This window comes from Hylobates moloch, unplaced genomic scaffold (genome assembly GCF_009828535.3).
Source record: "Hylobates moloch isolate HMO894 unplaced genomic scaffold, HMol_V3 SCAFFOLD_2, whole genome shotgun sequence".
Lineage (NCBI taxonomy): Eukaryota > Metazoa > Chordata > Mammalia > Primates > Hylobatidae > Hylobates > Hylobates moloch.
The window spans coordinates 152,236,232-152,249,491 of NW_026652277.1; positions in this window are offsets into that span (position 1 = coordinate 152,236,232).

Genomic DNA, 13,260 nt, shown 5'->3' on the forward strand with positions numbered 1-13,260 from the left:
GCATTTTGGTTATTTTTCCTCTTGTGAGATCAGAACTATTCCAGAATTACTGCTTTTAGTATAATTTTTAACAACCTGATCAGCAAAGGTCATATTTGAAGGTAATGTGATTGGTAGAGATGATGATGTGTTTGTCCTTCTGATTACCATGTAGGTGATCCACAAGAAATAGATTGTCTTGAAACAAGAACTAATTAAAGCAACAATCAGAATATTTCTTAGATGATTTTCTTATATGTTTAAAGTGTAAATTGATTTTACTGAGGAATATTTCCTCTTCAGTGCCCCTATCTCCCACCATTGACAACTAGAACTTTTCCACCACATCCTTTCCAGTCTGTAGCAAACGGTACATCCCTATATCGTGAATAGAGAGATAACCAGGGTCTACTTGTCCTTGTGGCCATGATATAGATAAGCAAGGGACTGTAGCTGGCCAGCTATGGATCATTAACAGCCCAGTGGGAAGTATTGCTTGTACAATCTCTCCAGAGTTTGGCAGGACCCATTCCATGCTATGGTGCCTCACTTTTAAGTAAAGTAATAATCTCTAGAATACTTTTATTTTTTTATTTCTGTAGTTTTTGGGGGGAACAGGTGGCATCTGGTTACATGAGTAAGTTCTTTAGTGGTGATTTGTGAGATTTGGGTGCACCCATCACCTGAGCAGTATAAACTGAACACAATTTATAGTCTTTTATCCCTCACCCACTTCCCATCCTTTCCCTGAGTCCCTAAAGTCCATTGTATCATTCTTATACCTTTGCATCATCATAGCTTAGCTCCCACTTACGAGTGAGAACATGTGATGTTTGGTTTTCCATTTCTGAGTTACTTCACTTAGAATAATTGTCTCCAATCCCATCCAAGTTGCTGCAAATGTTATTAATTTATTTGCTTTTATGGCTGAGTAGAATTTCATCATATATATATATATGATGTACACAGATATATATATCACGGTTTCTTTATCCACTTGTTTATTGATGGGCATCTGGGCTGGTTCCACATATTTGCAGTTGCGAATTGTGCTGCTATAAACGTGTGTGCTAGTATCTTTTTTGTATAATGACTTCTTTTCCTCTGGGTAGATACCCAGAAGTAGGATTGCTGGATCAAATGGTAGTTCTAGAATGCTTATTGAGAAGAGAAGAATTTCATGTAATTGGCCCCAATTCTTAAACTAAAGGTCATTGTTAGACTAAACTCTTTTACTCTTCTACCTACACATAAACCTATTTGGCTTTTTGGCATAACTGCAGGAAATGGCAAGCTAGTGGCAGAATCCTGTTCTTTGACCCCACACAGAAAATCTCTGAAACTGCCATTGATTAAATCCTGTGTCTCATGTTTTTTGTTGTAGTTGTTGTTGCTGGATTCATATTATTCAGTGCAGTACACAGTGATAAACTAGCAGAAATATCTAAGGTACCTTATATGATATTATTGAGGACAAAAATTAATACTCTCCCTAGAATTTTCATAACAGCCACATTTTGTCTTTTCCTGTGTAAGAAGTGTGCCAGCATACTATTGCTAATCAAAAACCAAGCCCAGAGGCCTGGGATTATGGGAACAAACCCATTTGCTTTATGAGATTTGCCAAACCTTGTACTTGTTACAGTGACAAACCTGCTACTATGGAGAGAAGAGCAATTGATGGCTTTTAACTCTATGAGTCTTTTTTGCCTGGTGGATCCAGATGTCTTATAGTCTGTAGAATACCTTAATGCTCTCAGACAGGATGAAGTGACATTAATTTCTTTATATGACAGGCAAACTGAGGCATTTCTTGGATTGTGAAAGTTCTGAAAATTGTAGTCCACTTTAAATAACAGCAGCTAGATGTTTTGTACTAAATAATGCATGAAAGAACTGCTATTGTATTTGCAGCTAAACAGGTTTGAACCTATTTGGAGATCGTTTGGGCAATGAACTGAGCCTACCTGCCCTTTACAGATTCCTCCTTTACAAAAATAGCCAGCCGCAAAGTGTTGTGGTCTTGTCTACATTCAGCCCCATATCAGCAAAAGCACCTACAAGAAAATAGGGAGCAAAAATAACTGGTGAAAAAAAAAAAGATATGTGATCTTTGGGGGTATCAGACATGTTTACTTGTGGGTTCTTTTCTTTAATCCAATAAAATTATTGGCATAGTGTTTGGTATTTGAGGCATAGTAGTGGGAGTACTGTCACGATGTTAACTAAAGATGGTGGGAAAACCAGTTTGAATAAAATGAGATCCAACTTGAACCTTTGCCCGTTCCTGGAACTAAAATCATGTCAACCCACTGTTAAGTGTCAAAAACGTTGAGTCACTACCCTCCTTTTTGTTCATCTGTTTCTGAATATGTGTATATGCCTGCTTTTTTTTTTGTACTCTTAAAAAACAGACTTGCTTGTGGCATTCGGTATGCAATTCTCAGCTTACTACATCCTCATGAAATTTATTTTCATTTATTTATTTATTTTTATTTCAATAGTTTTGGGGGCATAGGTGGTTTTTGGTTACATGGATAAGTTCTTCAGCAGTGATTTCTGAGATTTTGGTGTACCTGACACCTGAGCAATGTAAACTATACCCAATATGTAGTCTTTTATCCCTCACTCCGTTCCTACCCAGCCCCCCAAAGTCCATTATGTCATTCTTATGCTTTCACGTTCTCATAGCTTAGCTCCCACTTATAAGTGAGAACATACGATATTTGGTTTTCCATTCCTGAGTTACTTTGCTTAGAATAATGGCCTCCAGCTCCATCCGAGTTGCTGCAAAGACCATTATTTCATTCCTTTTTATGGCTGAATAGTACTCCATGGATCCTCATGAAATTTAAATTTAAAGGGATAAATATTAAATGAAAGTTCTCAAAACATATTTATAAATTTTGATGTTTTTATTTGATTTCTGCTACACTTCTTAGGATCTGTCTTTTGTATGGGTTTTGGAAACTGCTGTGAAATCTGCTTCATTAGGTTTCATTTCAGAGAACATTAGAAAGTGAAACATTTAAGTACCAGTCCCAAAGCCATTAGTCTTTAATCTTTGAGTAACTAATTATTCATTTCTGTAAGATAAGGCCTAGGCTTTCAGCTCATCTCATTTTGTCTCTCTCCTCACTTATTTTACATGAGAGCATTGCTTTTCCAACTTTTTTAGTTCCTTTAAACCACTTTGAAGAGTTAAATTACTTCCGAGACCATCTATTCTGGTCTCAGATAATCACTGCTATAAAAACTTACTAAGTGATTTAGTAGAGAGAACTGAACTGTGCCAGAGAGAAACTTAAGAAGAAAATAGCTAATTCACGTCAAAAATAGAATTGTAGTTACTGACATATTATATCTGTTAATATACCACGTAGCCTGTCCATTGATCACATTGATGAAGCCCTTCTGAAAGCATACTGCCCATTAGAAGGATGAATACATCTTCAAAAAAGGGAAGGTATAAAGCATTTAGGACATCAGAGGAGCTCACTCCATTTTTTAGAAATAGGACCATATATTGTCTATTTTTTTAAGCAAATTAGGATACACTGAAATACTCCTCCCCTTACACACACACACACACACACACACACACACACACACATCATTTTTTCAATATTCTTTTGGTCAAAATAACTGCAATAATTGTTTGTGAAACCTTCCCCAACTGCCCTAGGCAGAATTTGTAGTTCCCTCCACTGTGCTTTCTTAGTTCTTCAGACATCCCTCTATTATGAAATTTACATTTTTATATTGTAATTATCTGTTTGCATTTTTGTTCTCTTCCTCTCCAGCTGAACTATGAAAGCAAGGACCATATCTTATTCAGATTTGTTCCTCAGTGCTCAGTACATTATAAGTGTTCAATAGATGCTTAACGGATGTATAAGTGAATGAATGAATTGGTGGAACACCCATGAGTCAGATTAGCTAAAGACTAAGTTCTCTTGGAAATCTTCCAAACTACCCACCTGCCCTCTGCAATCCAGGGTAGTGCACTGCACCTGTGACATATGTCATCAACCACAGCCACCATTTGATTTCCTCTGTATTGAAAGAGACTCCCCATTTAAAACAGGGGTGAATAGATTGCTTTTCCCTGGCAACCCCAAAGAGAGCCAATTGCATCAAAAACAAAGCTTTCTGAATCCTCAGGATTCCAGTGAAGGTCTTTGGTGGAGGGAGGGAAGAAATAGAGATATTGTGCATCCCTGAGTAAGATAATTCCTATGCCCTGTCCCCTCCCAGGGGCCAAACCCTGGGGAGGAATGACAGCAAAACCCCAGATAGGTTTGCAGTATCTGAGAAGACAGGGACCAAAGCTTTTTCCCTTGGTGTAACTAACCCAAGAGAGGGAGCAAGACCAGAAGAGATGTAGCTGCACAGTGTGTACAGGAAGAGAAAGCCTTAGAGCTTCAGGTACCTTGAGTTCAGTTTGGAGGAAGAAGCAGAATCTGAGAACATGAAGTGTTCAATCCTTAGGGAGGTTCAGTCTTTTCATGTCTCAAAGTAACTCTGGATTGAGAAGGTCTCCTGCTCATGTGGGAATGGCATTGAGCCCAGGGAGTCTCTGATGGTCTAGCAGGGCTCAGGAGCAGCCGAATGACCTCTGTGCCCCCTAGAGGGCCATGCTAATATGTAAGAGACAGCTGAATGCAATGTGGCTTTGCATTTGGGGACATGAGACAACCCAGCATCAATCTGTATGAACAGTGATGAGAGACCAGTAAGACCAAGGTGGTTTCAGACGATGCCTAGGTGAGAAGATGACCTGAGGACCAGATGCCACTAGGCTCTTGAAGCCTTGGCCGGGGAAACGCCATACACAATCTAAGGTCAAGAAGGCTGGAAATAGACATTAAATTAATTTATAAATTAATTTATAGATAAATAAAGTTGTTATTTCTGCATACCTTTGAGGACTTTAATCCAATATATGCCGTAAATACCATTTCAAATAATTGTGTCTTTCTCAGTGATACTGGTTTACTCTACTCAAAAGTGGAGAAAGACCTTGGCAGCTCACAAAACTTCCAGACATATAGATATTCCTCTGAGTCTAAATCTCTTTTGCATGTACCCAATTCAGTATTCTAATTTGGAAAACTTTTATATGTTTAGTGATAATAAACTTTAGCACTTTCTGAAATATCTACAATGGTAGCTCATGCTTCAGTTTGTTCATTTTCTAAAATATTATATATATATATAAAATTATTATTACTACTGTTACTACAGCTTATTCTATTATCCCAGAAGTCAGGAATAAGAATTACACATAGTAGGCTGGGCACAGTGGCTTATGCCTGTAATCTCAGCACTTTGGGAGGCCGAAGTGGGTGGATAAACTGAGCTCGGGAGTTCAAGACCAGCCTGACCAACATAGAGAAACCCCGTCTCTACTAAAAATACAAAATTAGCTGGGCATGGTGGCATATGCCTGTAATCCTACCTACTGGGGAGGCCGAGGCAGGAGAATCGCCTGAACCTGGGAGGCAAAGGTTGCGGTGAGCCAAGATCACGCCACTGCACTCCATCCTGGGCAACAAGAGTGAAGCTCCCTCTCAAAAAAAAAAAAAAGAACTACACATAGTATAGCCTTTTTGTTTTGTGGTGATAGAGATTTTATTCTGTACACGGGGAGCAAGATTTGGCTTGCAATAAACCAAATCTGCAGTGGAGAGGAACACTTTATAACAGAGTTGCATTGTATTCAGAAATAGAGATCACTGATAAAGACTCCAATAGAAGCTATTCAACCTCCCGTTCAAATATTTTCTAAATTATTGGTCTCTCTGTGAGAACATTTTCCTCTGGTATAAACAGTGGCCATGAATAGGATGAGTGTTTGAACAGTACAAAAGTACCAGGTTTCTTCCTGTTACCCAAACAGCAATAAAAGCCAATGGTACAGCACCCTACACAGCAGCCCATGTTAGACAATGGAGCTTACACACGAGAGGCTGAGACGTTCAGTTCTCTGATAACATGAATGTCCAGTTCCAGCTGGGGAGACACCAACAGCCAAAGTGAACAGTTGCAAAAGAGCCATTGAGTAAAAATGGGAAGGCTTCCTTTGCCTCCAAAGCCATGGCAGAATGCAATGGAGCTACATCTGGAAGTATGGGAATGAATCATGTTATTGTATTAAGGAACTGAGCACATACTCTGTTACGCTTCCCTGCCCCCACAACCTGTTCCCAAGGATGTGGTCCTACTGATTTATCTGTACATATCAGTGTCCAAGGAAAGAAAGGAAAAAAAATGAGGTTAAAGAGAAAACTCTGGTTTTTTTTTATTTTGAGAAACTAAAAGGCAGAAGATTATGTACATAGTCATTAAAACATGTTAAGTATTTAGGTTTTTAAAATGTAATATGTATAAATACATTTCAGAGGCAACTGTGATTATTTTCTCCGTTTTTCAAATGGGGAAACTTAACCACAGAAAGGTTAAATAACTAAAAATTTTGTGACTGAAATGCCAGCTCAGGTGTGTCTGGTTCATGGTCCTCACCTGGCAATGATGAAGACGATGACTCAAACCTTGACTTTCACATTTTTTTGACTGCAATTTACAAGAAGAAATTCACTGTTTTGCTGAGACCTACCATACTGTGTGTGTGTGTAACACAAGTTTTATAAAATAATAACAAAATAATATGTAATTTTCCTGCAGGCTCAAAATGCTATTTCCTATTTTGTTTTCTTCAAAGGAAAGACAAATACAATGATCCTCTAAGTCATTAGAGGATTCTAATTCACTCATTTTATGATTCTCCAATAGGTCTTGAAACACAGTTTGAAAAACTCTTAACTGAAATATCTCCACCAAGTGGACCCCTGGCCTTTGAACACTCTCACTACAAGAATCTGAATTCTTCTGTAACTGTCCATTTTGTTTTTGGACATTTCTACATGTAGAGACAAGATCTATGTTTCTGTTATTCCTATGACAGCCTTCCAGGACCTGGGAATGACTATCAAAATCTCTCATGAGGTATCTCTTCTCCAAATTGGATATTCCCATTTCCTTTGTTTTTCAATATAATCTGGTTTCCATTCTGTCCACTAATCTTAGAATACACACCATTTTAAGATATCCCAAGTGTGCACAGCAGATTGGACCCTTATCCTTTGACTTAAATCCCAAACCTAGATTTTACTACCCAGAGCTGTATTTCTCTATGGTTTAAAATCACGTTAACCTGTTTGGCAGCTACATTCACATTGTTGTGCTTCATGAACTTATCAGCAACAATCAGAAAGTCCAGTTTTGCTTATGACAATCAAACTTAACTTTAGCCTGATGCCAACCTAAGATCATTGTTCATGATCATAAATTATACATGGACAGAGTCTGAATACAGAACTTGTGCTACAGATAAGTCATGACATTCAAAGGACAATTCTACTATGTACTTTTAATTAATTACCTTTTGGGGGTTAAATAATGTATATCACTTCAGAATGATGAGTTAAATTTGATGCCTACTGTGTATACTATTTCTTTGTAGGTCAAATGTGCATTACTTCTTCTACATAAATGTTTCTTCAATATGCTTTTTTTAAAACCTGAATTAGCTTTGGCTTTTTTTCTTTAATCAAGAAAATTTTTATTACTAAGGCAATGATACAGTCAGTTGTTTTTATATGACATTCCAACATTGACTACCAATTTCATTTTAGGAACTATGCTTTTTGTTTATGTATCATGTGATTAATTTATGTTATTTATTTCCTAAATCCTGTTGAGACTGCTTCCCAGCAGATTCTCCCTTTCTCAGAAAAAAAAAAATATTCTTTTCTTTGTTTTCAGTATGATAATGTATGTAATAAGGAATAAGGTATGGATATAGTCCAATGATACAGGTTAGGAATTTTGTAAAATCCTTTGATTTAAATAATCGGATCCCAGGATAAGATTTCTTAATGTGTCATCAAAGACTGCTGATGGATAGACACTGCAGAAATACAAAGCTTGGTGGTACAGAAAAAAAGAAGAACTGGCCAAAGAAAGAAATCTCTGCTTCGGAGAGTGAGGTTTATTCCCTGCAGATGGGCAGCTATGTGACATAGAGAATAAAAAAGGGAATAAAAAGGTGGTAGCTGGCCTGGCATTTTTCAGACTCTGCTCTCTGAGCAAGGAATGGGTATTGGTGAGAAGCCATCCAGTGGAGCTCCAAGTTCCCTGTTCCATGCCCAACAAATGCCCTCTCTCTTCATCCAAAGCAGGTCCCCATGGGTCTGTTTTGTATATTGTACCTCTGTTTAAACTGTGTTTACCCATGGCTAAAAGAAGTTTCCAAAGCAGTGGATAAGATGGTCTTTTAATTTCTCTTCCAGCCTAGGATGTCTCTGCCAGATTCAAAATGATTTCTGTTTGGACACTGTTTTATAAAGAGTGTGTTAACCTGCTTTAGTAAGGATGGAAGGAATGTGTCTGCAATGATAACCCGTATGTTATCAATGTCTAAAGGATTCCAGAAGAACAGCAAAAAAGTAAGTTTATCTAGCTTCACTTAAGATGGAGCAGTCTGAGTTTATCAATAGCCAAGTTAAGACTAGACCGTTCAGCAAACTGACACGCACCAGTGTATTTGCACATCAGCTACCAGCTGCCCGCTATGGCCTTACTCCTTTGCTTCTTTCCCCCTGCTCTTCCCAGGAGACCCTTCAGCTCAACTTTTACTCATAGGCCTTAGCATCAAATGGTTCCATTAGACCTGGGAGGTGAATTTCAGCTCTTATTTGCAGCCTTCGTTCCTCTTTCTGCTGAGTTGACCTTGGCCTACGACACTACTGTCCTCTGGACTCCTTTGCAGATCTCCTACCCTACAGTCACCTTTGTTTGAGCTGGGCCCATTCTTAATTATTCTCTCAAATTCCAGTCAAGCTCTCCCCTCTCTGAGACCCTGCCCTGCTCTTAAATTGCCTCTGTGACTGGGCTTCCAGAGATCTCACCACTAGGCTGTACTCAACCATCCAGCACCAGCTTACCTCATCCAAGAATGTCTGGCCTGGATGTGCCTGTGCTGGTTGTACCCCCGAGAGCTGCTCCTTCCCTATCTGGATGTCTCCTTCACCTAGGTGTGGGTAATGGTGCTCTCTCTCTGCCTAATCTTTGATTCACTAAAGAATTCTGAACAAGGAAGATTGAAGGAGTTCAGTTGTTGTTTTTGCTATTGTTGCTGATGTTGGTTTTTTGTTTTATCTATCAGGAATGGTTGCAAGAGTATCTCTAACCCAGTTTTAGTTATGCTGCAGGTCATCTTTCTATTTTGTATCCTAGTTCTGTCTGTGGCCTGCTTTTATTGCTTCTTCCATCTCATGTCCTATTACATAAATGCCAGATGAAAATAAAAGCCTATCATATGTTACCCTTTACACACCAATCAGAGCTCATGTCAGACATAGTCTAGGAATTCACACATATTGGCTCATTCCCACTTCATTACAAATCTGGTAGGTTGGTATCATTAGCCAAACCTAAGATAATCAGTGTTTCTGAGGAAGAAGAGAATTCTAAAAGTTTGGAAAACATATTTGGGGCAATAATCAAGGAAAACCTCTCCAGGAGACCTAGACATCAAAATACAAGAAGCATAAAGAACACCTGGGAAATTCATATCAAAAAAGATCTTTGCCTAGGCACATTGTCATCAGGTTATCCAAAGTTAAACGAAGGAAAGAATCTTAAGAGCTGTGAGACAGAAGCACCACGTAACCTATAAAGGAAAACCTATCAGATTAACAGCAGATTCCTCAGCAGAAACTCGACAGCTAGAAGGGATTGGGGCCTTATCTTTAGCCTCCTCAAACAAAACAATTATCAGCCAAGAATTTTGTATCCAGCAAAACTAAGCATCATACATGAAGGAAAGATAGAGTCTTCTTCAGACAAACAGATGCTGAAAGAATTTGCCATTACCAAACCACCACTACAACAGCTGCTAAAAGGAGCTCTAAATCTTAAAACAAATCCTGGAAGCACATCAAAACAGAATCTCTTTAAAGCATAAATCACAGGGGACCTATAAAACAAAAATACAAGTTAAAAAGCAAAAACAAAAAAACAAAAAAAACCAAAGTACACAGGCAACAAAGAGCATGATGAGTGCACTGGTACCTCACATTTCAATACTAATATTGAATGTAAACGGCATAAATGTTCCACTTAAAAGATACAGAACCACAGAACTGATAAGAACTCATTAACTAACTATCTGCTGCCTTCAGGAGACTGACCTAGCACATAAGGACTCACATAAACTTAAAGGGGTGGAAAAAGGCATTTCATGCAAATGGACACCAAAAGTGAGCAGGGGTAGCTATTCTTATATCAGACAAAACAAACTTCAAAGCAACAGCAGTTAAATGAGACAGAGACATTATATAATTGTAAAAGGCTTTGTCCAACAGGAAAATATCACAATCCTAAACATATATACACACAAATTTATAAAACAATTACTAATAGATGTAAGAAATGAGATAGACAGCAACACGATAATAGTGGGGACTCCACTGACAGCACTAGACAGGTCATCAAGACAGAAAGTCAACGAAGAAACAATCGATTTAAACTATACCTTGGAACAAATGGACTTAACAGATATATACAGAACATTTCATCCCACAACCACAGAATACACATTCTATTCAACAGCACATGGAACTTTCTCCAAAATAGACCATATAATAGGCCATAAAATGAGCCTCAATAAATTTAAGAAAATTGAAATTATATCAAGCACTCTCTCAGACCACAGTGGAATAAAACTGGAAATGAACTCCAAAAGGAACCTTCAAAACCATGCAAATACATAGAAATTAAATGCCCTGCTTCTGAATGAGCATTGGGTCAAAAATGAAATCAAAATGGAAATTAAAAAATTCTTCAAACTGAATGACAATAGTGACACAACGTATCAAAACCTCTGGTATACAGCAAAAGTGGTGCTAAAAGGAAAGTTCATAGCCCTAAATGCCTACATCAAAAAGACAGAAAGAGCACAAACAGACAACCTAAGGAACTAGAGAAACAAGAACAAACCAAACCCAAACCCAGCAGAAGAAAGAAATAACAAAGATCAGAACGGAACTAAATGAAATTGAAACAAACAAACAAATACAAAAGACAAATGAAACAAAATCTGCTTCCTTGAAAAGATAAATAAAATTGATAGACTGTTGGTAAGATTAACCAAGAAAAGAAGAGAGAAAATCCAAAGAATCTCACTAAGAAATGAAACAGGAAATGAAACTGACACCACTGAAATACAAAAGATCAGTCAAGATTACTATGAACACCTTTACACACATAAACTAGAAAACCTAGAAGAGATGGATAAATTCCCGGAAAAAATACAACCCTCCTAGCTTAAATCTGGAAGAATTAGATACCCTGAACAGACCAATAACAAGCAGTGAGATTGAAATGGTAATTAAAAAATTATCAACAAAATAAGTCCAGGACCAGGAAGATTCACAGCAGAATTCTACCAGACATTCAAAGAAGAATTGGTACCAATCCTTTTGATACTATTCTACAAAATAGAGAAAGAAGGAACCCTCCCTAATTCATTCTATGAAGCCAACATCACCCTAATACCAAAACCAGGAAAGGACATAACAAAAAAAGAAAACTACAGACCAATATCCCTGATGAACATAGATTCCAAAATCTTTAACAAAATACTAGCTAACTGAATCCAACAACATATCAAAAAGATAATCCACCACGATCAAGTGAGTTTCATACCACGGATGCAGGGATGGTTTAACATATGCAAGTCAATAAATGTGATACAGCACATAAATAGAATTAAAAACAAAATCACATGATCATTTCAATAGATGCAGAAAAAGCATTTGACAAAAATCCAGCATCACTTTATGATTAAAACTCTCAGCAAAATCAGCATACAAGGGACATACCTTAATGTAATAAAAGCCATCTGTGACAAACCCATAGCCAACATAATACTGAATGGAGAAAAGTTGAAAACATTCCCTCTGAGATCTGGAACAAGACAAGAATACCCACTCTCACCACTCCTCTTCAGCATAGTACTGGAAGTCCTAGCCAGGGCAATCAGACAAGAGGAAGAAATAAAGGGCATCCAAATTGGTAAAGAGGAATTCAAACTGTCACTGTTTGCTGACACTATGATCGTTTACCTTGAAAACCCTAAGGACTCCTCCAGAAATCTCCTAGAACTGATAAAAGAATTTAGCAGAGTTTCCAGATACAAGATTTATGTACACAAATCAGTAGCTCTTCTATACCACAACAGCGACCAAGCAGAGAATCAAATCAAGAACTCAACCCCATTTACAATAGCTGCCAAAAAAAAAAAATACTTACAAATATACCTAACCAAGGAATCGAAAGACCTGTACAAGGAAAACTACAAAATACTGCTGAAACAAATCATAGATGACACAAATGGAAACACATCCCATGCTCATAGATGGGTAGAATCAATATTGTGAAAATGACCATATGGCCAAAAGCAATCTACAAATTCAATGCAATCCCAAATACCACCATAATTCTTCACAGAATTAGAAAAAACAATTCTGAAATTCATACAGAACCAAAAAAGAGTCTGCATAGCCAAAGCAAGACTAAACAAAAGGAACAAATATGGAGGCATCACACTACTTGATTTCAAACTATACTATAAGGTCATAGTCACCAAAACAGCATGGTACTGGTATAAAAATAGGCACATAGACCAATGGAACAAACAGAATACTTACAGTCAACAGATTTTTGACAAAGCAAACAAAAACATAAAGTAGGGAAAGGACATCCTTTTCAACAAATGGTGCTGAGATAACTGGCTACTCACAATGCAATCAAAACCACATGTAAGAGAATGAAACTGGATCCTCATCTCTCACTTTATACAACAATCAACTCAAGATGGATTAAGGACTTAAACCTAAGACTTTAAACTATAAAAATCCTAGAAGACAACATTGGAAAAAGCCTTCTAGACATTGGCGTAGGCAAGGATTTCATGACCAAGAACCCAAAAGCAAATGCAATAAAAACAAAGATAAATAGCTGGGACCTAATTAAACTAAAGAGCTTTTGCATAGCAAAAGGAACAGTCAGCAGAGTAAACAGACAAGCCACAGAGTGGGAGAAAATCTTCACAATCAATACATCTGACAAAGGACTAATATCCAGAATCTACAATGAACTCAAACAAATCAGTAAGAAAAAAACAAACAATCCCATCAAAAAGTGGGCTAAGGA